This window comes from Pygocentrus nattereri, chromosome 25 (assembly GCF_015220715.1).
Source record: "Pygocentrus nattereri isolate fPygNat1 chromosome 25, fPygNat1.pri, whole genome shotgun sequence".
Lineage (NCBI taxonomy): Eukaryota > Metazoa > Chordata > Actinopteri > Characiformes > Serrasalmidae > Pygocentrus > Pygocentrus nattereri.
Genome location: NC_051235.1, coordinates 18,639,653 through 18,664,633, shown reverse-complemented (window position 1 = coordinate 18,664,633; position 24,981 = coordinate 18,639,653). Strand labels below are relative to the sequence as shown.

Sequence of the window (24,981 nt, the reverse complement as noted above, 5' to 3'; positions counted from 1 at the left end):
CATTATAAGAGTCACACTTTCATCCAGTACATTTCTCTGCCTGCACAGATACTCATTGTTTCCATTCAAGCTGCTGGGATGCCAAGCCAGCAAAGATAGGCAATATGGCAAAAATATACTTGATAATCAATGCATGATACATATGACATTCAGAGATTTACAGAGAAGATGGAATGGACAAAATGTGCTGTACTTTAAAACACTGTTTTACAGTTATGTTATATTAACTGATAAATGATTTCTATTAAGGAGTCCTTGGTGACTCACAATCTGTTATTCACGTCTGCTGTTATACAAGCTTTCTCAATAGAAACTGCACTACAGTACTCAAATAGAAGTGCACAGAAAAATACATTCCACAAAAAACTGGTCAAACCATGTCTTTAAGGAGCTCACTTTGGTCACAGTCATGTAGGTACAGCAAAGAGTCTTCACCAAACTGTTGTCACAAAGTTGGAAATATTTAATTGACTAAAATATTTTTGTGTTGCAGCGTCAACATTGCCCTTCACTAAAACTAAGGGGCCCAAACCCTGAAAAACAGCCATGTTTTCCACTGCTCCACACACCAGTGGAGGCATGCTATATACCACTCCAGCTGATGTTTGGCTTTGCACACTGTGATTTTAGGCTGGTGTGCAGCTACTTTGAACCCTTTTAATTTCAGAACTGTGGAACTGATTTTATAGTTATAGAGCTGATGTTGCTTCCAGAGGCAGTTTCGAAAACTATACTGAGTGATGCAAATGAGGATAGGCAAAAATTATGTGGTATGTGCTTCAGCACTCGGCGGCGCACTATTTAAATTTGCATTTTCTATTGGTTCATGGCTGAGCTGCTAGATGCTTCCATATTCAAAATAATAGCATTTACAGTTGACCGGGGCAGATCTAGAGGAGAAATTTCACAAACTTGTGGCAAAGTGGCATTATTTTAAAGTCAGCAAGCTCTTCAGTATGGAGACTGCATTGCTGTGTTCTTTATTTTACACACCTGTTAGCAATAATTAGGAAGGGTGTCCACATACATTTGGCTATATAGTGTATGTTATTCAATGCTTGAGTATGTATTATGAAGCACTTAAGCAGGAGGCCTTCAAATAAAGTGTTATTTGTTATAACTATTTGTTATGCAGATTATCTATAATGCACAATACTGATAACATCCATGTTATACTCTAAAAAGCATTCTGTGATTTGATTCATCATTGCAACGATGAAATATTATCATGCTCACCCTCCAAACCAGTGATGTGTGTAAAAGAAACACCTGGGACAAAACCACACAGTCTATATTTACTAGAACATTATGGCTGGCAAGATGTGCAAATGAACGATAGCAACCCTTGTCCAGAGAGCGAGAGAGAGAGCGAGCGAGAGAGAGAGAGAGAGAGAGAGAGAGAAATTGACATGGAGAGAGTCCCAATTCACAGCTAACTGAGATCCACCCAACCACAGCAGTTGCAAAAAATGTCTTTTACGTCACGAATGGACATGTCTGTAGCACTGAGCCACATGCTCACCAATGAGAAGAGAATGCTGGATGGAGAGAAAATGACGGAGGGAGGAAAAGCGGGAGGAGGTAAAAATGCGGTTCCTATGCGCAGGCATTTCTGGAAATGTGTATCTCAAGAAAATATCAAACCAAAATAATTTGGCTTCACAATATTGACTTTTCTTCACAGCAGTTAAGATGCCAGAGCCTGTTTCTCCAAGCCACAAAGAACTAAATTCTGCACAATTACAGTTTCTTCATCACTACTGTTACGTTTGCCTTAGTGATACTGATTGCTTTATTGAATGCTATGAACATATTGCCCAGTCACAGCTCTAAATGACTGTCTGTGAGTGGATGAATCATAGTATTCATGCAATGCAATAAACATGAATGATTTGGGCCAAAAGAATGCAGGTCAGCGTTTAATTATGTAAAATCAAAGGTTTACTCATGTGTTTTAACAGACGCATTTCTGATTAATGTCTTTTATATCTAAGTTTATATTCATGTATGTCATTTGTGTAGTTTTGTTTTCCCAAAAGTCATAATTCATTTTTAGATGACCATTTCCTGCCGCAGTTTATCCCTTTGAACAGGAGTCTCAAACTCAAATAACGTGGGGGCCACTAGCCAGGTGATCTCCTGGTGGCTGCTTGAAAAAATGCAGGCAAAAAAAAATTATGGATTATTACCACATGAAGTTTTTCGACTAACATTTTACCCAATATTGCAAACTATATATAGCAAAGGTGTCAAGCTTTAGTTTAAATAGGCAGGAAGGCATTAGCACAACCTTTACATAGGTTGTGCGAGGTAACCATCCACAGTGTCTGGTGGGTGAAGCAAATCTACCTCAAATGCAAATATTTAGCCATTGGTTTCTTCCAATTGATTTAATTCATCTATAGACAATTTGCAAGGTTCAGCTTCCTCACATAAAATTTGTTGATGAAACAGGCTGTAATTAAAATTGCATTCAAATTTTGATATAGATATAAAAATGATTAATCTTCCAAACTATAATTACAGCAGGGTCCAACATTCTGAGATCATTAATGAAAATGTGTCTATTTTGCATTAATTCTTATTTATTACAAGGTTCTTCATTACAAATGACATTATCAACATAAAGACTCTGCTTTTATGTTGTTAACATATTTCTATGAATTTCAGAATTTCTTAATATTTGGTACCGTATGTCCCCCTTTTGTTTTAATGACTGTGAGCACTTGAACTGGTCTCCATGAGTTTGTGAAAAAGCCTCTGCTGAGAAGATCAGAATCAGAGTAGTTTGAAGAATGTTTTAAACTGTCTCGGAAGTGGGAAGTTAGAGCTTGAAACTGTTATTTTCAACTTCTGTTGAAACAGGAGCATCAGACATGACTGATAAGTTTAACGTTCATTATGTACACTATATTGCCAAAAGTATTCACTCACCTATCCAAATCAGTGAATTCAGGTGTTCCAATCACTTCCATGGGCACAGGTGTATAAAACCAAGCACCTAGGCATGCAGAATGCTTCTACAAACGTTTGTGAAAGAATGGGTGAATTGAATTCCAGCGAGGTACCACGATAGGATATCACCTGTGCACTCGTGAAATTTCCTTACTACTAAATATTCCACAGTCAACTGTCAGTAGTATTATAACAAAGTGGAAGCAATTGAGAATGACAGCAACTCAGCCACAAAGTGGTAGGCCATGTAAAATGACAGCGCCAACTTTCTGCAGAGTCACAACAGACCTCCAAACTTCATGTGGCCTTCAGATTAGCCCAAGAACAGCATAGAGATCTTCATGGAATGGGTTTCCATGGCCAAGCAGCTGCATCCAAGCCTTACATCACCAAGCGCAATGCAAAGCGTCGAATGCAGTGGTGTAAAGCACCATCACTGGACCATCTCCACAATCAGTGAAGACATGTTCTCTGGAGTGACGAATCATGCTTCTCTGTTTGGCAATCCAACAGATGAGTCTGGGTTTGGTGGTTGCCAGGAGAACGGTACTTATCTGACTGCATTGTGCCAAGTGTAAAGTTTGGTGGAGGGGGGATTATAGCATAGGGTTGTTTTTCAGGAGTTGGGCTCAGCTCCTTAGTTCCAGTGAAACAAACTCTTAATGCTTCAGCAGACCAAGACATTTTGGACAATTTCATGCTCCCAACTTTGTGGGAACAGTTTGGGAATGGCCCCTTCCTGTTCCAACATGACTGCACACCAGTGCACAAGGCAAGGTCCATAAAGACATGGATGAGCGAGTTTGGTGTGGAAGAATTTGATTGGCCCGCTCTGACCTCAACCTGATAGAACACCTTTGGGATGAATTAGAGTGGAGACTGCAAGCCAGGCCTTCTCATCCATTAGTGTCTGACCTCACAAATGTGCTTCTGGAAGAATGGGCAAAAATTCCCATAAACACACTCCTAAACCTTATGGAAAGCCTTCCCAGAAGAGTTGAAGCTGTTATAGCTGCAAAGGGTGGGTCAACATCATATAAAACCCTGATTAAGAATGGGATGTCACTCAAGTTCATATGCATGTGAAGGCAGACGAACGAAAAAGTGTCAACTGTGGTCAATGTTATAGTTGAACCTACAGTGTCTGTATGTTGACTGATCTAAACTGTCATTTAAAATGTGGTTCCTAATTACTATTAATGGTGAGCAGTCATGTTGAGCTGGCGCCATATGCTGAGGTGGGAATTGAGTACACCATGTTGACTTTCTGATTAGGAATACCCAGTTGAGGCGTATTTTCTTTGATTTAGCTTACTTGGAGATATGCAATTCTGAGCTCTGAGCTTCGGTCAAACGCAGCATATGACTAAAGAAAATCTGACTTTTAACAAGGCCCATGTCACAAATTTGCTTGATCATCTTGGATATTTCATTTGACTTGTTATAACTTTTTTTTAACTTTGTGTCATTTATTTCAAGGTTTAAATAAAAAAAATTCCCATATTTTCAATGTGGTCTCAGACTTATCAACCCCACTATAGCAATATCAACAAACACAGCAATTTGTCTATGATGTGCATCCCTACATTCAACTGCCTTGCTCAGATGTGCATGCAGGTTGAGGGCTGAGACCAGCAGGCAGAAGGGTCAGCGAGTGAAAACAAATGGAGCTGCTGTAAAGCGCAGTGGTCTTTGCAGGGCACTGAGGTGAGGACTGAAAATACAGAGAGCTTTTTGTTGGAGCTGCTAGGTCTAACTGTGCTATAGGCTGCTGGGTAATGGGGTAGCCTGGAGCAGGGGGCATGTCTGTGCTCAGAGGCCTATAGAGAGTCAGGGGGCTACAAACCACATGACCCCTCATATACCCCCCACCCCACCCCACCACTGGCGAAGTGCAGAAGTGAGCGTTTGGGGTATCTGATTTTATTACAGTTGAGGGACTGTTACTCACAGCCAATTAATCTTCATGCTGTGTACTGTGTGTGTGTGTGTGTGTGTGTGTGTGTGTGTGTGTGTGTGTGTGTGTGTGTGTGAGAGAGAGAGAGAGATGAAAAAAGAGGGATTGAGCAAATAAACAAGCTCATGAAGCATGAAACTGGCTGTCAGGTTCAATAGGGTCACAGCAAAGCTACATTTATTTTTCTAGGAGTGCCAGAGCTGCATGAGCAAAGTCACACTCTGTGTAGCACACAGAGGCGAAGTCTGACTTATTCAGCCCAAGCCTATAGTTAACATACAGTTAGCCACCACAGCTTAAAAAAAATCAATCATACATTATAGTCTAAAAACTGAGAAATAAATGCACTGCTGTTCAGAGCAAATTGCACTAAAGTTAATCAGAAACAACTACTTAAAGTTAGACTCACTATAAGCCTGGAGAACAGCAGACTGACTATTTTGTCAGCTGCAAACTGCAGGAAGTATCAACTGACAACAGACTTTCATAAACCTGATGCAACAATCTGTTTTATCTTGATTTCCTCAATCAATTTAGTTGGGCAATCTCTGCAAGAGCAACTACAATATGAATGAAAAGATAAATAAATACATCAACAAACAAGCAAGCACATAGAAAATGCACTGATGATGCATCATTGCAACTCAGTCTGAAAGTGGTGATATATATATATGATGTATAATATATATATACATCAATGCGAGCTGTGGCAAGTAGGTTTCCTGTGTCTGTCAGCGTAGTGTCCAGAGGCTGGAGGCACTACCAGGAGACAGGCCAGTACACCAGGAGACGCGGAGGAGGCCGTAGGAGGGCAACAACCCAGCAGCAGGACCGCTACCTCCGCCTTTGTGCAAGGAGGAATAGGAGGAGCACTGCCAGAGCCCTGCAAAATGACCTCCAGCAGGTCACAAATGTGCATGTGTCTGCACAAACGGTTAGAAACCGACTCCATGAGGACGGTATGAGGGCCCGACGTCCACAGATGGGGGTTGTGCTCACAGCCCAACACCGTGCAGGACGCTTGGCATTTGCCAAAGAACACCAGGATTGGCAAATTCACCACTGGCGCTCTGTGCTCTTCACAGATGATAGCAGGTTCACACTGAGCACACGACAGACGTGACAGAGTCTGGAGATGCCGTGGAGAGTGATCTGCTGCCTGCAACATCCTTCAGCATGACCGGTTTGGCAGTGGGTCAGTAATGGTGTGGGGTGGCATTTCTTTGGAGGGCCGCACAGCCCTCCATGTGCTCGCCAGAGGTAGCCTGACTGCCATTAGGTACCGAAATGAGATCCTCAGACCCCTTGTGCGACCATATGCTGGTGCAGTTGGCCCTGGGTTCCTCGTAATGCAGGACAATGCTAGACCTCATGTGGCTGGAGTGTGTCAGCAGTTCCTGCAAGATGAAGGCACTGAAGCTATGGACTGGCCCGCCCGTTCCCCAGACCTAAATCCGATTGAACACATCTGGGACATCATGTCTCGCTCCATCCATCAACGCCACGTTGCACCACAGACTGTCCAGGAGTTGGTGGATGCTTTAGTCCAGGTCTGGGAGGAGATCCCTCAGGAGAACATCCTCCACCTCATCAGGAGCATGCCCAGGCGTTGTAGGGAGGTCATACAGGCACGTGGAGGCCACACACAATACTGAGCCTCATTCTGACTTGTTTTAAGGACATTACATCAAAGTTGGATCAGCCTGTAGTGTGTTTTTCCACTTTAATTTTGTGTGTGACTCCAAATCCAGGCCTCCATTGGTTAATAAATTTGATTTCCATTGATGATTTTTGTGTGATTTTGTTGTCAGCACATTCAACTTTGTACAGAGCAAAGTATTCACTGGGAATATTTCATCAATTCAGATCTAGTGAAGTTGGGATGTTGTGTAAAACATAAATAAAAGCAGAATACGATGATTTGCAAATCCTTTTCAACCTATATTCAATTGAATACACTACAAAGACAAGATATTTCATGTTCAAACAGATAAACTTTATTGTTTTTTGCAAATATTCACTCAAATTTTTAATTTGATGCCTGCAACACGTTCCAAAGAAGTTGGGACAGGGGCAACAAAAGACTGGGAAAGTTAAGGAATGCTCAAAAAACACCTGTTTGGAACATTCCACAGGTGAACAGGTTAATTGGAAACAGGTGACTGTCATGATTGGGTATAAAGGAGCATCCCTGAAAGGCAACAAGCAAGGATGGGGTGAGGTTCACCATTTTGTGAATAACTGCGTGAGCAAATATTCCAACAGTTTAAGAACAACGTTTCTCAACGTGCAATTGCAAGGAATTTAGGGATTTCATCATCTACAGTCCATAGTATCATAAAAGATTCAGAGAATCTGGAGAAATCTCTGCAAGTAAGCGGCAAGGCAGAAAACCAACATCGAATGCCCGTGACCTTCGATCCCTCAGGTGGCACTGCATTAAAAACCCACATCATTCTGTAATGGATATTACCACATGGGCTCAGGAACACTTCAGAAAACCACTGTCAGTGAACACAGTTCGTTGCTCGATCTACAAGTACAAGTTAAAACTCTGCCATCCAAAGCGAAAGTCATATATCAACAACACCCAGAAACGCCGCCGGCTTCTCTGGGCCCGAGCACATCTGTGAAGGCACCATTAATGTTGAAAGGTACATGCAGGTTTTGGAGCAACATATGCTGCCATCCAAGCAACGTCTTTTTAAGGGTCGTTCCTGCTTATTTCAGCAAGACAATGCCAAGCCACATTCTGCATGTGTTACAACAGTGTGGCTTCATAGTAAATGAGTGCAGTTACTAGACTGGCCTGCCTGCAGTCCAGAGCTGTCTCCCATTGAAAATGTGTGGCGCATTATGAAGCACGAAATATGACAACGGAGACCCCGGACTGCAATCCTGGAAAGCAATTTAAAACATAAGCAAGGCAAGGAAAATTAGTGGGACAAACAGTGTCTCTATGTACAGTACAGTTTATTAATGTTAGAGACCACTTGTTATTTTTTACTCTCCTTTTAAAAGTACTATCAAATATTATTTAATAAAAAAAAGTAATTTTTCAAGAGCCATTTCTGGAGAGATTATGTGAGATAATCTAGTTGCATAAGGAAGAGAAAAGTCAAAGGAAAATAGAGAAAAATTAGATGTTTCCAAAACTGGAGTTTAAAAAGAAAGATTAAAATCCACAGAGAAAATGAGACTCAAAACAACCGTGCAAGACCTGACAGTCCACCAAAGCTGTCCCTATCACATAAACAGCTCTTAAAGCTTTCATCTTTGAGAGAGAGGAGAAAACAAGCTCCATTCTTGCTTCAGATCTGAAAAATCCACAGGTGTTTCTGTACATCCTTCCACTGTGAAAAGAAACCTGAACAGTAAGAGTCTGAAAGGATGTGTAGAACATCCTACTGAGAAAAGGAAATTTAAAAAAGAAAGAAAAAAGAAAAAAAAGAGGAAGAAACCCAGAGTCCTGACCTATACTTCAATGAATGTGTTTGGGATTACTTGGATTGTGAGAAGCAGAAAATGTAACCAACTCCAAAGACTAAACTTTGGATGTGTGGAAAAAGCCAAGTCTCCCAAAAAGAATCGAAGGCGTAATAAAGGCAAAGGGTGGAGAAAATTAGACTAAACAATGGTTATATTTTTTGTTGAGGCTTTTATGTAATGTTTTGTTAAGTATAACTTTCTGTTTTTTTTCTAAAAATGAAAAAAATTAATAACTTATACAGAACATAAATAAATGAAGGGTGCTCTCTGACTTTTGCACAGTACTGCAAAAATATTGTTGATGAATTACTTCAACTCAACATTCAAGTTTTCTAAACACCTTTCAGAAGGTTAATGGAATTTTGAGTTATATGCTCTGCTGGCTTTCCAGTAGTTTTGTGAAAAGTGAAACTGTTGTAGTTCACTATTATTTCATTGAGCCCAAAGTATTGATTAATAACTGACAATATAGCTAATATTATGTACTTTGAATATGGTCAAGAAATAGGTAAACAATTTCCATATTATTATTGATTACATGAATAACGTTAACAATGTTTTTAGAAAATGATTCTAAAAAAAATGATGGTAGTTGTCCCAAGACTACTTTGTAGCCTTGTAATACAAAATTATGTCATTTATTAATAAAATACAATTTTGTGAATGAATAAATCAGTTTATTCTGAACATTTTCCTAAACATTTCCTACTGAGTTCATTCTGAGGTCAGTCGCAAGAAATAAATAAACTGACAGTTCATTCACGTATACCCCGTAGAGTCTCAGACTCTTTCTAGGATTTCCTTCTTAGAAAGCAGATGTCTTAGAAGCCTCACAGTGACATTTAACCTCTGTTTCATCCAGTGGTCAGCCCTCCGACTGCTGACCTCTAAAGCAAGTCCACACAGAAGACTGATGGGTCTTCCAGGAAGCAAGAGGCCTTCTCACTGCAGCTAAGCCTTTCCTCTGGCCTCTGCCTGCCAGCCAGCAGCAGCCTGAGCCTGTAAGAGGCTTTACGGGTCTCACCATGTTCTGTTCCTATTTGCCCTTCTGCATCTCTCACTGCTTACTGTTTTTTTTGCCCATTTTTTTAAGTGCCTCCCTATAACCGCTCCTTTGCTTTCTCGGTTTGTGTCAGCAGTCTTGCTGAGCGTTCACTGCAGATTCTTTCTTTTGGTCTCCATTGGGTGGGCCTACTGTGGTTTGAAAAGATGTTGCTAAACTCTGCTGGCTTAGTTAAAAAGAAAGGAAGTACCTGGTTATAGAGTGAAGAAGTGAAAGGCAAATAATAATGTAGCATAGAGAAACAGCATGAGGTTCCTCGAAGAAGAAGAAAAAGAAGGACGCAGAAGAAGAAAACGAAGAAGCAGCAGCTGAATAAGAAGAAGATAAAGCAGAAACAATACAATTATATGTGTAGCAATACAAGTTTCATGCAATACAATCTTTTTTAGTGGGTTGTATTATATAGATCTACCATGAGCAACAGATGTCATTCTGTTGAGCAAATGTAGTTTGTCAAAGAGTACTTTTCAATCATTTGAATTATTAATTTGCTTAGAATATGAAACTTTTTAAATTTATTTGTTTAAACACCGATACACTAACACGGCAGGTTTCTCTACATTTTCCTCTACAGTCTACGAGGGCTGCATGACATAGGCACAAAAAACCAAGTAGAACAAAGCCATTCTTTAGCTATTCTGATGACGATGTAGGAGAAGTGATACATTATTATTAAAATATTGTGGTGCTGACTGGATGTGCTGAAAGTTTTTTAAATTACTTTTCTTTCTTGCCATGTAAACAGAAATGTAATCTCTCCAAAAATATGAAATTATAAGCAGATTCATTTCTGTACTAAATAAAATCTAATTAAATATTAATAGCTACTTATTTTTTGAACAGCTTTTTCTGTACTGGCTATACACACACACACACACACACACACACACACACACACTTAGATCACTTATATGTGTATGTGTATAAGAAGCATACATACAGTAAAAAGTAGCAAGGCTAGTCTATCTTAGTTTAGTCTACTCTAGCTAGTCTAAAGAACAAAGTATGGTTCTGGATTTCTGGAGACCCCCAGTCAAACGATCATCGGCACAACTAATTTAACCTAATAATTACCCAAACCAAATACTGGATAATAATACCAATTTATTCGCTGCCACAAGGGGAGGTTTGGAGAAGGAACAAAACACACACAATATTTTCACTACCATATCTTCATAAAACAAGTGGTTCACTCGGTAGAGGTCATTAATAGAAAAAAACATGTGATCCCTTGTGTGACAAGATGAGTTTAAGCTACTCTACCAGGTGAAAATTCCACTTTTCACTTTCATAATACACAATGCTGACAAAATTTAACACAGTTACTGCGCTCACTAGAAGTGTGTCCAACAAAGATCGGCAAAGAGGCACAAAACAAAATCCTTAGACAACACAAAGAACACTAGGGTGACAGCTCAGGATCAGTCTATGGCACCTGAAAATGTCTGTGCTCAGGGCTTTACCATAAGAAAAAGGAAACCTCAGCAGACAAGGTACTCTGCTAGATCCAGCTAGGCTTGTCAGTGCCTGCAAGTCTGTACAATCAATCAGCTAACTCTACATTAATTTAATTCACAGATTCTTATTTAATGCACAGAAAAAAAACCTCTACACTACATTTTGTTATCTAAGCTATATTAATTTTTGTAAAAGGCTTCTGCACCAGCTGGCAAAGCAAAAGTTTGCCAGCAAACTTGGAAGTTATGCTTTGGGTCCTTTGTAACTTTTGTGTGAGTATAGAGCCAATGAAGCTCCACTATGATCATTTCTACATAGTAATGAACTAAACAGCAGTTTGGGAATAAGTGAATTCTGCATACATCTGAGGTTACGTAGTATAGCTATCAGAACCAGATGAAGTAAAACTAGCTAAAGGTTTACCTAACCAACAATCTATAAAGGCACAACACAAAACTGGAAACCTTTCAACCTGAAAACCAATGAAAACCCTATCAGACCCCATAGTACCTCTTAAATCCTAGTTATAATCAAAAGCTGGTGTAAAGTCGACAGGCCTTACTTGTATGTGTGATACTGCCACTTCCCCTCATCTCATCTACAATTAAACCAAACGCTAGGGCTGAACGATTTGGACTAATATTGTAACTGCAATTTAAACTGTGTTTATTTTCTTTAAATTTAAGTTCAGACCTGTTGCACTGGCCGAGAAGACCCGTCCAACCACTGTTTATGGTTTGAAGCTTGACCCCTGAATCCATTGTGCCAGAAAGCCAGTAAGTTGTGGTTCTGACATCATAACACATGGAGGTTTGTTAGCCTCTGATTGGTGTATTTCATCTACAGGCAGTTCACAAGCTCTGCATTATTAGGTTAATGTTCCCCTCTTTAACCTAAGACAACAGTTTTGATAAGGCAGGCTATAATCTTAAAAAAATTGCAGCTCTTGTGATTTGAAAATTGCACTCTCTTAAATTGTGATTTCAACATAAAAACAATCTTTCAGCCTTACCAAATGGCCCCAATATTGAACTGGTAATTGTATATACATTATCCAAACTGTGAGGCATGGTGGCGAGAGTATATAGTAAATAGAATGTAGAGCAGGGTTGTTTCGCTGCCTGAGGCTGTGGACGGGTTAGCAATCATTAAAAGACCAATGAATTCCAGCCTGAGTTAGAGAAAAACACAACGAAACATCAGCATGCCTGTCTGTGATCTACGCAAAAAAGATGTTAGCAGGTTGTTCAAGCAAGATATCTTAAAAAAAAACACACATGTACTAAAACTGTGTTTAAAGGAATGGACCAGAATACTTTTCTATCCACTGCACAAAATTGACCAACAGCTACAGAAATCATTTGTTTTCATTTGAGCACAGCACCTATCCTTTACATTGTGTTGACATTTCATGACATATGGGCAAAAAGTGTCAAAATTACTTGGAATGAAATATAATTATATCAACTACCATTTTGAAGATAATGTTAAGACTGCAACAATTCACAATTTCAATTTTCAATCAATGATTCTATTTAAAACATTTGTTTCGTAAAGATAAGGCATTCAATGACTTTTGGAATTATATAAACAATGTGGTTGGGCTGTATTTACTGCATTACTGGTTCACTACTGGCATTATGCATTATGTCTCCATTTATGTAAGCCTTAATCCCACCAAGATGAATTCCAGTCATGCAATTGTACTTGACCAATAAACCTGGCTACATTGACCTATATCAACACAATAGTACAATACAAGAAACTTCTATTTTTGCTCCAAATTGTATTGGCATGTCTGAACAGCACTAATCCATATATATATATATAAATCTGTAATGATGGTTTATGCACTCCTGTAACCCCTGTAACCATTCCTACACCTTCATACTCCCTCTTCCTCCTCATCCCATCCCAGGTTATATTAAACTTGTGACATTATAGCTGTCACATGTCCCACTGATGGACTAAGTTAACTGGGGCAGAAATAGCACCTCTGGATAGCGTTACATATTGAAGGCTAAATAAAGGCGTCTGGTGCGGGCTGCATCTGTTGCTCAGCTCCAGTAATAGAGAGGGAGAATGAGAGTGTCAGATGGAACGAGGGACAGTACAAAGGAGACACAGCCTGAACCGAGTCTGCTAAGTGTGCTTAGAGTGTGTTTGTAATTTTTAAAGTGCCCGTATCAAGAAAAGGTTTATTAAATGACAAAGTCTAAAGCAGAATCTAAGCATTCATAAACTTTTTAAAACTTATTATTCACTCTACAGGACAGCAGCAAAAACAAACATTTTGAAAAACAATGAATTCTGAAGGATGTATTTACATATATCTACCTATTCAGCCTATAGCAGTTAAGCTCTGCCCATTCACAATGTAGTTATAAGGAATGTTTTAGCCCAGGCTGGTTTTCAAATGGGGTTTAATACAGGAGAGCCAATCAGAATAGGGCTTATTTAGATATTGTCGCTTTCTAAAAAAAAAAAAGATTTCTATTTTTTCAACATCATTTGAGTAACCAAGAGCAACAGAAGTTCTCCAAAATAGCTTAGAATAAAGCCTATTTACATGCACTTACATTTAAAGTTAAACAATATCAGTATTAAAGGTGCAGCAATCAAAATGGCCTGTTAAATTCTAAAGGAGGGCAGAGGTTGCAAAAATGAATTACGACACTGATGGAACACAAACATGAAAAATACAAATGAAAATGTATTATAGTACTGTGCAAGTCTATAAACCACTCTTCACTTAGTTAATTTTTCATTCAGAACAATCAACATATACAAGTTCTTCATTTTTCAGTGTCAGAAAACACAGAAACCACAACAATTTATTCTCAGCAATTTGTTTGTCCACTCTTTGCCTCTGTTACAACTTCCATTCTTCAGTCTAAAGATCAGTAGAAGTTGGTTGCAGAATAGAAGTTGGTTGCATTTCCTGCATCTCACAATTAAAATAATTCCTAACACGTTCAGTGATGTTGAGGTGTGGACTGTTCTTTGTTCTAAGAAACCCATCAGCTTCTTTGATTTGCAAATGTTCTTTACATTCCCTTTTCTCAGTAAAGGCTTCTTGACAGCTACACGTCCATTTAGACTCAGTGTCGTCTTCTTGCAGTGGAAGGACGGATAGACACCTTTTTGTAAGCTCCACTTTTGGAAACTCCTGTTTTTTTCCCTTTCCTTTTCTCTTTCTTATGCAAGTGGATTATCTAACAGCTCTTTAAAAAATAAAGTTTTTTTTTCCTGGTACAAATTAATTAAATAAGAGTGTCTCTAACGTTTGCAGTACTGTACACAGCTCATTTAAAAAGAGTACCATGTTACCATTGTTACTTATTATTTAAAAAAGTACACAGCAGCATTTGTTGACTTCTATGTCCATTCCTTACACCTGAGCATTTCAGCACTCTCTCTTTTTCTCCTTCGCTTTTAATCCCTCATTCATTTTCACCAACCCTCTCTCTCCCTCTCTGCTGCTGAGTTGTTTCCCTGTGTTGCTCTGTAGTTGCTATGGCGAGGGGCAGCCGGTGCGTGTGTGTGCATGCGTGAGTGCAAATTTGTGTGTGCATTCATGTGCCTGAGGGGGAAGGGAGGGTACACGCTCAAGGTCACACACACACACCCGCTCACACAGACACAAAAAGTAGTGGCCCCTGGCCCCGTAACGTGCTGCCACAGTCCAACAGCCTCATACACTGAGAGCAGGGCTGAAAGAGAAATCATTTTCAGCAAGGTCGCAACTTAAAAGAGTGCAATTTTCAAACCACAGCTTTAATTAGATTATTATAGACATTGTATTTCGTGTCTTAAGTGAGGAAATTTAACTTATTACAACACAACCACAACTAACTAGCATTCTGGCACATTGTTCAGTGTTAAAGCCTCAAGCCAGAAAAGGTGGATATTCTGGTGTTCTTTGCCAAAATAACAGGTTTCGACCCCGTAGCTTAGAAGTTCCTCAGGCCGGCCTCCTGAGTGATGCTACCAATGAAGCTAGAAAGCCTCCCAGGCAGAGAGGAATCTTCATGAATAAGGACTCTTTCAAGCCTACGAGGCTTGCCTTTTCAGCTATGCTAAACTGCAGCTATGAAGCTGAGTGTGCTGTTCACTTGAGTAGTGCTACATTGCAGCTATGAGGCCTACCAGGCTAAGAGAGACATTCCCTGCAGCCATGGACTCTTTTCAGGCTATGAGCCTTTCAGGGTTGGTGGCCTGAGCTACAGTATACCACAGCTAAGAAGCTGAAAGGGCTGGCTACTTTCTGGGTTATAAAGCTACAAACCACATTTCCAGAAAAGATACAAATACAAGAAAATGCAATGAGATTCTAAAGATTTCCAGTGTTTTCATGTATTGTGTACACAAACAAATTTAGAATTTAACACTGGCAGCACATTAAAGTTGTGACAGAGGGAAGTCTACCACTGTTTTTCATTATCTTTCCTTCTAATTACACTTTTTAACAGTGGGAATTGTGGACACTTGTTACAGTTTTGCAACTGGAATTTTTGCCCACTCTTTCTTCATATAAGATTTTAGCTGAGTCTGTGGTCATCATCGTCTGATTCTCCTCTCCATGATGCACAACACATTTTCAATAAGACACAGATCTGGACTGCAGTCAGGCACATGTACCTGGTGCTACAAAGACATGCAGTCATAGCACATGCAGAATAAGGCCTGGCACTGTCTTGCTGAAATAATCATGGTCGTCCCAGAAAAAGACTTGACTTGATGGCAGCATATGTCTCTCTAAAATCCCAATATACACCTCCACATCGATGGTATCTTCACACACACTGTGGGCACTGATGCACCCCATATCATGGCATGTGCTGACTTTTGCCATTTTTCCCAAAAACAAGTGGAAATGTGGACTCATCTGACCACACCACACATTACCGCTGCCTTCTGGCCCATTCAGGCCCAGAGAGCTCGTGGTGTTCCTGCACAGAATTGAGGTATGGCTTTCTCCTTGCGTAACAGTTTCAAGTTGGATTTCTAATGCAACTTTATCTGCATATTGATGAATATTTCAAAATGGAGTAACTTGAATATTTTATAAACTTTTCATTCTTGTTTTGCTCCATCCCAACTTTTTCCTAATTGCATAATTCCCCCAAATCATTTAGCATTCACATTAGCAGATGACAAAACAACTAGCGACTAGATATTTCCTATGGAAGTAGGCGATGTGTAGCTGTGATTTAGCGACAAATGACAAAGGACACTCAGAATTTCTAAACTTTTTGCTAATAAGTGACCATTTAAATGAATGGCTCAAACAAATTCCTGTGACTACCTGCAGACACAGGGGTCTGGGGTCCTCAGCCTCTAGTTTTTAACTTTTTGTTTTTGTTGTTTAGCATTGGCATCGTTTGAAACCAAACAGTGATACATACAGAAATTTCTATGTATTCTTGTCAGAACATGAACAGCATATAAGCCCACACTTGATAACAAGAGCAGCATTGAACACACCCACAAGAGACAAACTTGGGGCAATAAGTGAATGTACTATGAGAGAGATCTGTTCAACACCACTGTGTTTACGCAACGTGTGTGTGTGTGTACGAGAGAGAGAATGTGAGAGTGCGAACGAGAGACAGAAAGAGTCCATACAGATCTGGGAGGCTGGGCAGCCGTTTGTTTAAACATGGTCAATACACACACACACACACACACACACACACACACACACACACACACACAGCATTTACTGTACTGTGTATTCCGGCTGTATAAGGCCTTCCCAGTTTCCCCCACCTCGGCAGAGTGTGTGTGTGTATGTGTCCTGTTCACTCCAATTCAGCCTGCATCAGATCCACATCAAATACACCCTCAGGCTGCTCTACAGCCACTCACTCACTCACTCTCTCTCACTCTCTCTCTCTCTCTCACACACGCTTATTTCAATCACGGTCATACTAAAACTTTGTATCTCCGATGTAGTAGCTTTAGGAGAAGTAAAAGCATGTTTTCAATTGGTGTAAACCAAACAAAAGAAAAACAAAAAAGGAGACGTTGATCAGAGTTCTCCCAAACAAACCACAATAAACCAGCACAGTCACAAAGACCTGACAATGACACACCATTAAATAAATTAAGCAAAACTTCAGTTCTGATAAAGGATGAAAAAATGCAGACACGCTATACTTTCTCCTGACATTGTAATTGAGTTGAAGTACAAGTATTCAAATCCATCAATACTCAAATAAAGAACAAATCCTCTGAAAACATAATAAAGTACAATAATAAAGAACAATCACTTCAGCATTATAAAGAGCTGTATTTTTCACTTGTTGGACTAGTTTGAGCGCGACAACAACATCAAACTCATTCTGCGGCCGTAACTCAACACCCTACGGGCTGGTGTTGACCATCTTGGATTTCATATCGCTGTTATCTAACACCACCCCGCCTAGTGAAGACCGAGGATGTGCCATGCAGAACAGGCCTTCTTTCTTTACATATTCTAAAACATGAAATAACTACAAATTTGCAACAAACCCAAATGGAGTATCAAAGCAACAGTTTAACAGTTTAACAGCAGAGGGTAAAGTGTGTTAAGGGACAATAAGATGTTAAACCACAAGTGAATGCATCACCATTGTGCACAGTATCTATTTATTTGCTGTTTTATTTATTTGCATACTGGAGAAAAAAAAGCAATAAAACAATTTACAAAACTGAAAGCAAACTGGATTTTGAGTAAGCATGTCTACTGCTCTTAAATACTTTTTTAAATTCTTTAATTTACTAATTTGCTATGAAGCTGCAATTGCACTGTTCATTTTATATCAGCACGGCCATCTTTTATTAGGAGAGGTGTAAATAGTTACCACAGCAATAAGTTCAAACCCCTCCTTTATCACACCTCATTGCTCACTATTTCATTCGACACTTTGTTGATAGAGTTGATATGCAACTGACACAGAGAATAAAGTTAAAATGGGAAAAGTGCTGAAAATAATATAAATCCAAGACTAAACTCAGATTTACTAGTATAAATTAAGTAATTAATTAAATGATACTTATTATCCGCATTTAACCCATCCGTGAAGTGAAACACCACATACACACTAGTGAGCACACACACTCTAGGGGGCCAGTGAGCACACTTGCCCAGAGTGGAGGGCAGCCCTATCCACGGCGCCCTTGGAGCAGTTGGGGGTTAGATGTCTTGCTCAAGGACACCTCAGTCATGGACTGTCGGCACTGGGGATCGAACCAGCAACCTTCCAGTCACAGGGCCAGTTCCCTAACCTCCAGCCCACGACTGCCCCTAAAAGTAATAGAGAAGCAGCACTGACTATTTGAGTAAAACTTTAAGCTTGGGGGTTGTAGAGGGCAGCATGTCTGATGTTTGTGTGCCTGTGTGTTTTTATCTGGCTTAATTATGCGTGCACACACACACATACACCCACACACACACACACACACACACCCTTACACACACACACACACACCCTTACACACACACACACACACACGCACACACACCCTTATACACACACACACACACACACACACACACACACACACACACACACACATAGGGATGCCTAAGCCAGATGGGCTCGGGACTTACATGTCTCCTAGCAACAGGTGTGCGGATTATGGTTTGCCCCTGTAACATTAGCCCTGAAGCAGAGACAGAGAGAGAGAGAGAGAGAGAGAGAGAGTGAAAAAGAGAAAGAGAGAGATAGAGAGAGAGAGTGAAAGAGAGACGGGGTGCTTGTAGGGCGATATGGAGCATTCCTCCTAGATCTGTCCTGTGAATCAGGCCAGTCCAAACACTGGGAGTAAACAGTGTCACTTTGTTTCGCTCGTGTTTGTCTGGCTACTGTACGACACAGCCCCACGGCTGCTGTTATGGCAGCTTTACTTACAACCTTCAGCTTCACATATATACCACATTTTTCCTTCATTTTTCCTTTTAGTTCCACCTCTCTTTTTTAGAAAAACAACCATCCACAAACAAGACTCAAGGCTGAAAATATAATACATAAACAAAACTTCACTGAACCAAAACTAACCTTTCACAGTGACACTAAGGCTGAGCAATTACTTCACATTTCACAACATAAGATATCACAGGAAAAAACCTTGTAGCGCCAATTTTTTTGTCTTATAATGTAAAAAATGTCAGGTGCCCTTAACATTATGTGACCTTTCCACGATGACCAATAAATACTGCCACAGATATTATTTTTATTGTAATAAGTGTTGCAAATAATGAATATTTTTAAATATTACATCAAACATTATCTTCAATATTCAAACCCGGATAAGCAAAACTAAGGCTACATTTCCACAGCAGTTAAAAATGGCCCAAATCTGATTTTCTCACCAAACCTGATTTTTTGTTTCACTGTTCACAAGATCTTAAACGTGACATGTATGTGACATTACTCTGCACATGTATGTGCCATTACTCTGCACATGTATGAGACATTACTCTGGCTTATCCAGAAGTAAACAATCATGACGGCCACTGAATGCAAGTCTGAAGTATTACCAAATGTTATTGAATATTTGTTGCAGCCCTAAAATACTGTTATACTCACTTTCATTGAAAGCCACAAATGTTTTTTCCTCCTTCTGTAAAGTTACTATTTTCAGAGGAAGGTTTTGCTCCAACAATGATATTTAGTTTTTCTGAGGTTTGCAAACATGCTGGAATGAGCAAAGTGAACCATCTAAACAGCAACAACAATGACAATGATGTTTTTATTTTCATGTTTGCAAAAATAAGCTGAAGAAAGAATAGCAGCACAAATAAAAAACAGGTTAAAAAAATAAAATGAGAGAACAGGACAACTGGCTGACACTTAATCAGCTACTCGTTACTATTAAGTTTTTACAGCTGCTGTATAATGGTCATCCAGGCCGTCTATAATTGGTCTAAATTAGTAAAGCCATTGTGTCTCATACTGACCACGCTGATCTACTTGCTTCTTACTCATTAACCAGGTTACTCCAGTGAGGGGAGAGTGTGTGTATGTGTGTGTGTAATGACTTGTAAGATTAGGCCATTTACGCTCTCTTTTTATGCAAATTTTTGGACGTTTTCGGCTCATAACCTCTTGACCACTGTGGCAGTTACTCTTATCAATATAACAGACCTACTGTGAGCACACACACACACACACACACACACACACACCACTCTTTAGCACAGCGCAGAGTCACTTTCATTGACTTAACAATGACTGGAGCTGCAGTACATGGACAAAATATCATTTATAATATCATTTCAAAATGTATAATGGGTGGATATAAAAAAAAACTGAAAAAGTATTATTGCATTATATTTTGTTGTTCTATGTACTTTTCTGTTAAATGTTTTCTAGCCTTTTTACTGACACTGAAATATGAATAACCTGTACTTAATGGCCATTTTGACTGGAAATTCTGCTCTCTGACTTTAGCACAATAGTGTGTATTGAAATGACATTGGTAAACACTGGCCTGTATTATTTTAGCAAATACAATTAAAATGGCTGGATCTTTGAGGCTTTGATTCATCGAAAAACCCACAGAATCATCTGAGGTTGGTCAAGATGTCCACATCACACAAAGAAAGCTTTCTCATTGGCTAGAAAGCTCATTTGCATGAAGGCAAGCTTCTGAGATTTATGCAAGTTAGGCACACGTCAATATCGCTATACTGATAATGATTAGATGTAGTTTAGATACATGAAATGTTCATACACTGCCCTGTTCTGCTCGGAGCACACGTGAACACACATACACACATTCTCACACATGAAGACTTGTGCCAACTGGGACAGATCCCTCTCCACTGGGCTGAGCAGGAGCGGAGGTTTACAACCACAACCAGAAGCGTGTCAGAACAGAGCTATCGAGGAATGTAAGGAGTGAAGGTTGAAAGACACAAATGTATCTAACAGACACACACTCACAAAGCCTGAACAGCTATTCAGGTCAAAACCTTTCTTCTGTTCTAAAACACGTTGGTTCTGCCAGGACACATCTACTGAGAAGACTGCAGGCGACTCAACAAGCACAAAAGGCAAAAAGGCACAGTGACTAACACCTCAGTTTGATTCAAATAAACAGGCATGTACAGTTCGGTTGACTTTACATTTTAAAGAAACAGCTGTTTAAAAACATCTTTGTGCTTTTTTCACCTCTTATCCCAGTGGTGTGCGTAAATCGCACAATTTAATCACGGAGATGTAAAGAAAGCTATTTAGAGTGGTCTGATGTGAAATAAAATTATTGTTCTAATTATTCTTATCATCTCTGTATGTTCATCTGCTGATGCTTCCAGGACCATTGCTGACAATGTGCCCAAAAGAATCGTACAGAGATATTACCACTACTGCCACTAAGAATAATAATGATAATAATAATGGTAATAATATCTCTTCCAGTAATTCTGAGCATGGGAGCCAACAAAGTGATAGTCTGTGTGAGTTAAGGCTGAATCCTTGTCAAAATAAAAGGAACATACTAGCACAGTTCAGTAAAAGCATCTTTAATTTGGTAAATTAAGTGATTAAGTTTGATTAACTGATACTTTTTTGATCCCACAACCGGGGAAATTCCACCTCCGCATTTAACCCATCCGGGAAGTGAAACACCACATACACACTAGTGAAGACACACACACTAGGGGGCAGTGAGCACACTTGCCCGGAGCGGTGGGCAGCCCTATCCACGGCGCCCGGGGTGCAGTTTCGGGTTAGGTTTCTTGCTCAAGGACACCTCAGTCATGGACTGTTGGCCCTGGGGATCGAACCAGCGACCTTCCGGTCACAGGGCCAGCTCCCTAACCTCCAGCCCACAACTGCCCCAAAAGTGTAATTAATTGGAATATCACACAAATTTAAGCATCCAAAACCATGGTCTCTGTAGCTGTCATAGTCATTGCTTGTGTTACTACAGTAATTCAGGGAACTGTCACCATGGGCAGGTCTACTTCGAATATTATTTTGCCTTATGATACTCTACATGTGTCTCTTTGCTATGAATTGACTTAAAAATATGTTTACAAAACTTTATCTAAAAAATACCATGAAATAATGTTCAAATAATTTTCAAAAATCCAATCTAAAACAGACTAGCTGTGGACAGAAAATGAATACACCACCTTTGACTATTTTCACATTTAGTTGACCTATAAGCTGGAATTAACATAATTCTTTTTTTGTTGCTAATCTACACACAACACTTAACAATGTGAAAGTAACACGCTAACAATAAAACATTACTTAAAATATTTAATTATTAAATATTTAAAAAGGTTCAATTACAATATCTTGGTTTGGTAAGCATATACTCCCTTTTTACAACACCCAAACCAATCTCAAACAATTTTAGCCAACTGCGTTTAAAGATTTCCGAGCCTTTGAAGATACCCCGGAGCACTGCTAAGCCTGTAATTAAGAAGTGGAAAGTTCATGGCACCAAACACAGTCTGCCAAAATCTGGGTGGCCATCAAAACTATACTACCCGTAGAGACAACACATGGTCAGAGAGGCCAAGAATCCAGTGACAACCTTTAAAGACCCACAGGGTTTTATGGGCAACAGAGAAAAACATGTGCATCAAAGATATTGTACACATCTGGTACATATAGGAGCCTGGCAAGAAGAAAGCCATTTCTCAAAAAGCATCTGGAGCCCCTTTTAAAGCTTGCAAAAAGACACCTGAAGGATCCTGCAAAAAATTGGTAAAATGTTTTGTGGTCAGATGAAACCAAAGCCAAACGTTTGTGCCAAAAACCCAACATGGCCAATCACCAAATCAATACCATTCTGACTATGAATCACAGTGCTTGTGGGTATGTCAAGATTAAGGGGAGTATGAATCGAGTCAAGTACAAGGAGATTCTGGAGGAGAACCAGATGACATCTGCAAAACATCTACAAATGGGTCAGATGTTCATATTCAGTGAATTTATATTCATATTCAGGACAGTGACCCCAAGCATAAGGCCAAAGCTACAACGAAGTGCACTGCTAAGAACAAAGTGAATATTCTGGAGTGGTTTATTCAAAGCTCTAACCTAAATCCAATTGAAAATCTATGGAAAAATCTGAAAGTTCCAGTCGACGGTGAAAATCTACTAATCTTTCCCAGCTTGAACAGTTCTGCAAAGAGAAGTGGGGGAAGCCAACCTTGCGGACAGCTACCCAGCTGTAACTTCTGCCAAAGGTGACTCCACAAAGTGTTAACTCTGGTGGGCATATTCTTAAGAAATGTGGAAACTTCAGTTCTATAAATTGAATGATGTCAACACATCGCTAAAAACAGAAGCAATATGTAAAGCCTATATTTTGCCTATACTTTTTTTGTATCTCAGTGCAAGAGAAGCAATCTTTGGACACGAAAACAGAGGAATGTCTTAGCCAATCAAGTCCATTTAGAATAAAGAAAAGTTGTATACCCCCCCCCCCAACCAAACTAATCCTTTAAGCAACACCAAAGATAGAGTAGGCTGCATTTCTGTTAGAATGATCCTCATATCACTGCTGCATATATATTTGCAGAAGCGATACAGATAGAAGCAGTACTGTCCGTATCATGGCCCCATATACCCCTCCGGAGTGGCTCAGGACACGCAGCTTGGGATCCTGCCGTATCTCTGTGCAATTCCAACTCAATTTCAGCATCGGTTCAAGGAAATGGCATCGATTTCCCACTGCTGCCGCACCACGTGGATGACTAACAGCAAATCAGCACATATCCAACCAGCTCCTGCCGCGAGGGCCTGTTTATCCTGGACGTGATCGACGTATTGCTGTTTTCATAATAACACTGAATCAGCTCTGCGGCCAGACAAACCGAGAGAGCTGGTGGAAGAGGTTGGCAAATGAAGCACAGGGGAGCAGAGAGTATGCACATGAGTGTTTAGTAAACACGCATGCACCCACTTTCATGAACTGAACACACATTCATACACACATAAACAAACACAGTCACACCCGCATGCCCATATCAGTTGGTGTGATACTGGCAAATTGAGATGGTCATATGCAAACGTGTGGAGCACACCAGTACACACAGCTGTAGTGAATCCACAGGCTACATTTTGGGCTGCAGTTACGTGAAAGAGACCATAGGCTTTACATAAAGTTAAAGCAAAGCACATATCCTTAGACTGAGCTTTAAATTACATTAGCTAAAGATGAATACCAGAGTGGATCAGGTCTGATTAGCCGGAGCATTTAATATAGAAATAATTCTTTTTTTAAAAATGAAAAGGAGATTTGATTAGTTTTAGGATATACGCTACAGTTCCAAATTTTGCTGCTATTTTATTCAATAACAACAATGCAGATTGAAATCAGGGCTGGGCAATGTGACAATATTTAGCACCAAATTGATTAACTGCTTCACATCACATCACAAATAAGCTTTTAGTGGATACCGACAGTACATAAATAACTCTGATCAACTGCATATCTGATTAAAAGAAATTTATTTTAGTGCACTGAATAAAAAGAGTTTCGTAGAAGGTTTTAAATGAATTTAACAGATCTCAGATGTTCTGAAGTCTTGTGATGGTATGCTTTGGCTACGTCACCTATTATATCACCTACCTATCATGGACGTTTTCAACTACTCCAAAATATTAGGAAAAAAGCCATGAAAAAGATTTTAAAATACATACAGTACTGTGCAAAGTCAAAGACCACTCTTCATTTATTTAACTTCTAATTTTCAGTCAAAATGTCCTTTTTAGTTAGCTATTCATTTTTCAGCATCAGGTAGAAAAGCAGAAGACATATATTTAACATAAAAATATCCAGAAGCCTCAACAGCTAAATATAATTCAAATTTTTGCAGTATTTAATGTGTCCACTCCTTGCTTTTATTACAGCTTTCATTCTTTTCAGGAGACTTTATACCCCACATGTAGCTCAGAAGATGTGCAATGTGGGAAGCCAGAAGCCAGAGAGAAATGCAAAGTGGGTCATAAAAACCCAGAATTAGGATGAATTAATTACACAGCAGACAAAAGGCTGATGAGAAGTCAGTTTCAGCATTAAATAAAGTCTGTCTGTAATCGTGGTT

The 24,981-nt window shown here is 39.6% G+C and overlaps 1 protein-coding gene across 2 annotated transcripts in view; it reads right to left on the bottom strand.

Moving 5' to 3' along the window:
- The window catches only part of nfatc3a (nuclear factor of activated T cells 3a), a 118,436-nt gene that overhangs the window by 49,053 nt on the left and 44,402 nt on the right, over positions 1-24,981 (bottom strand). The gene's annotated exons all lie outside the window — the stretch shown is intronic.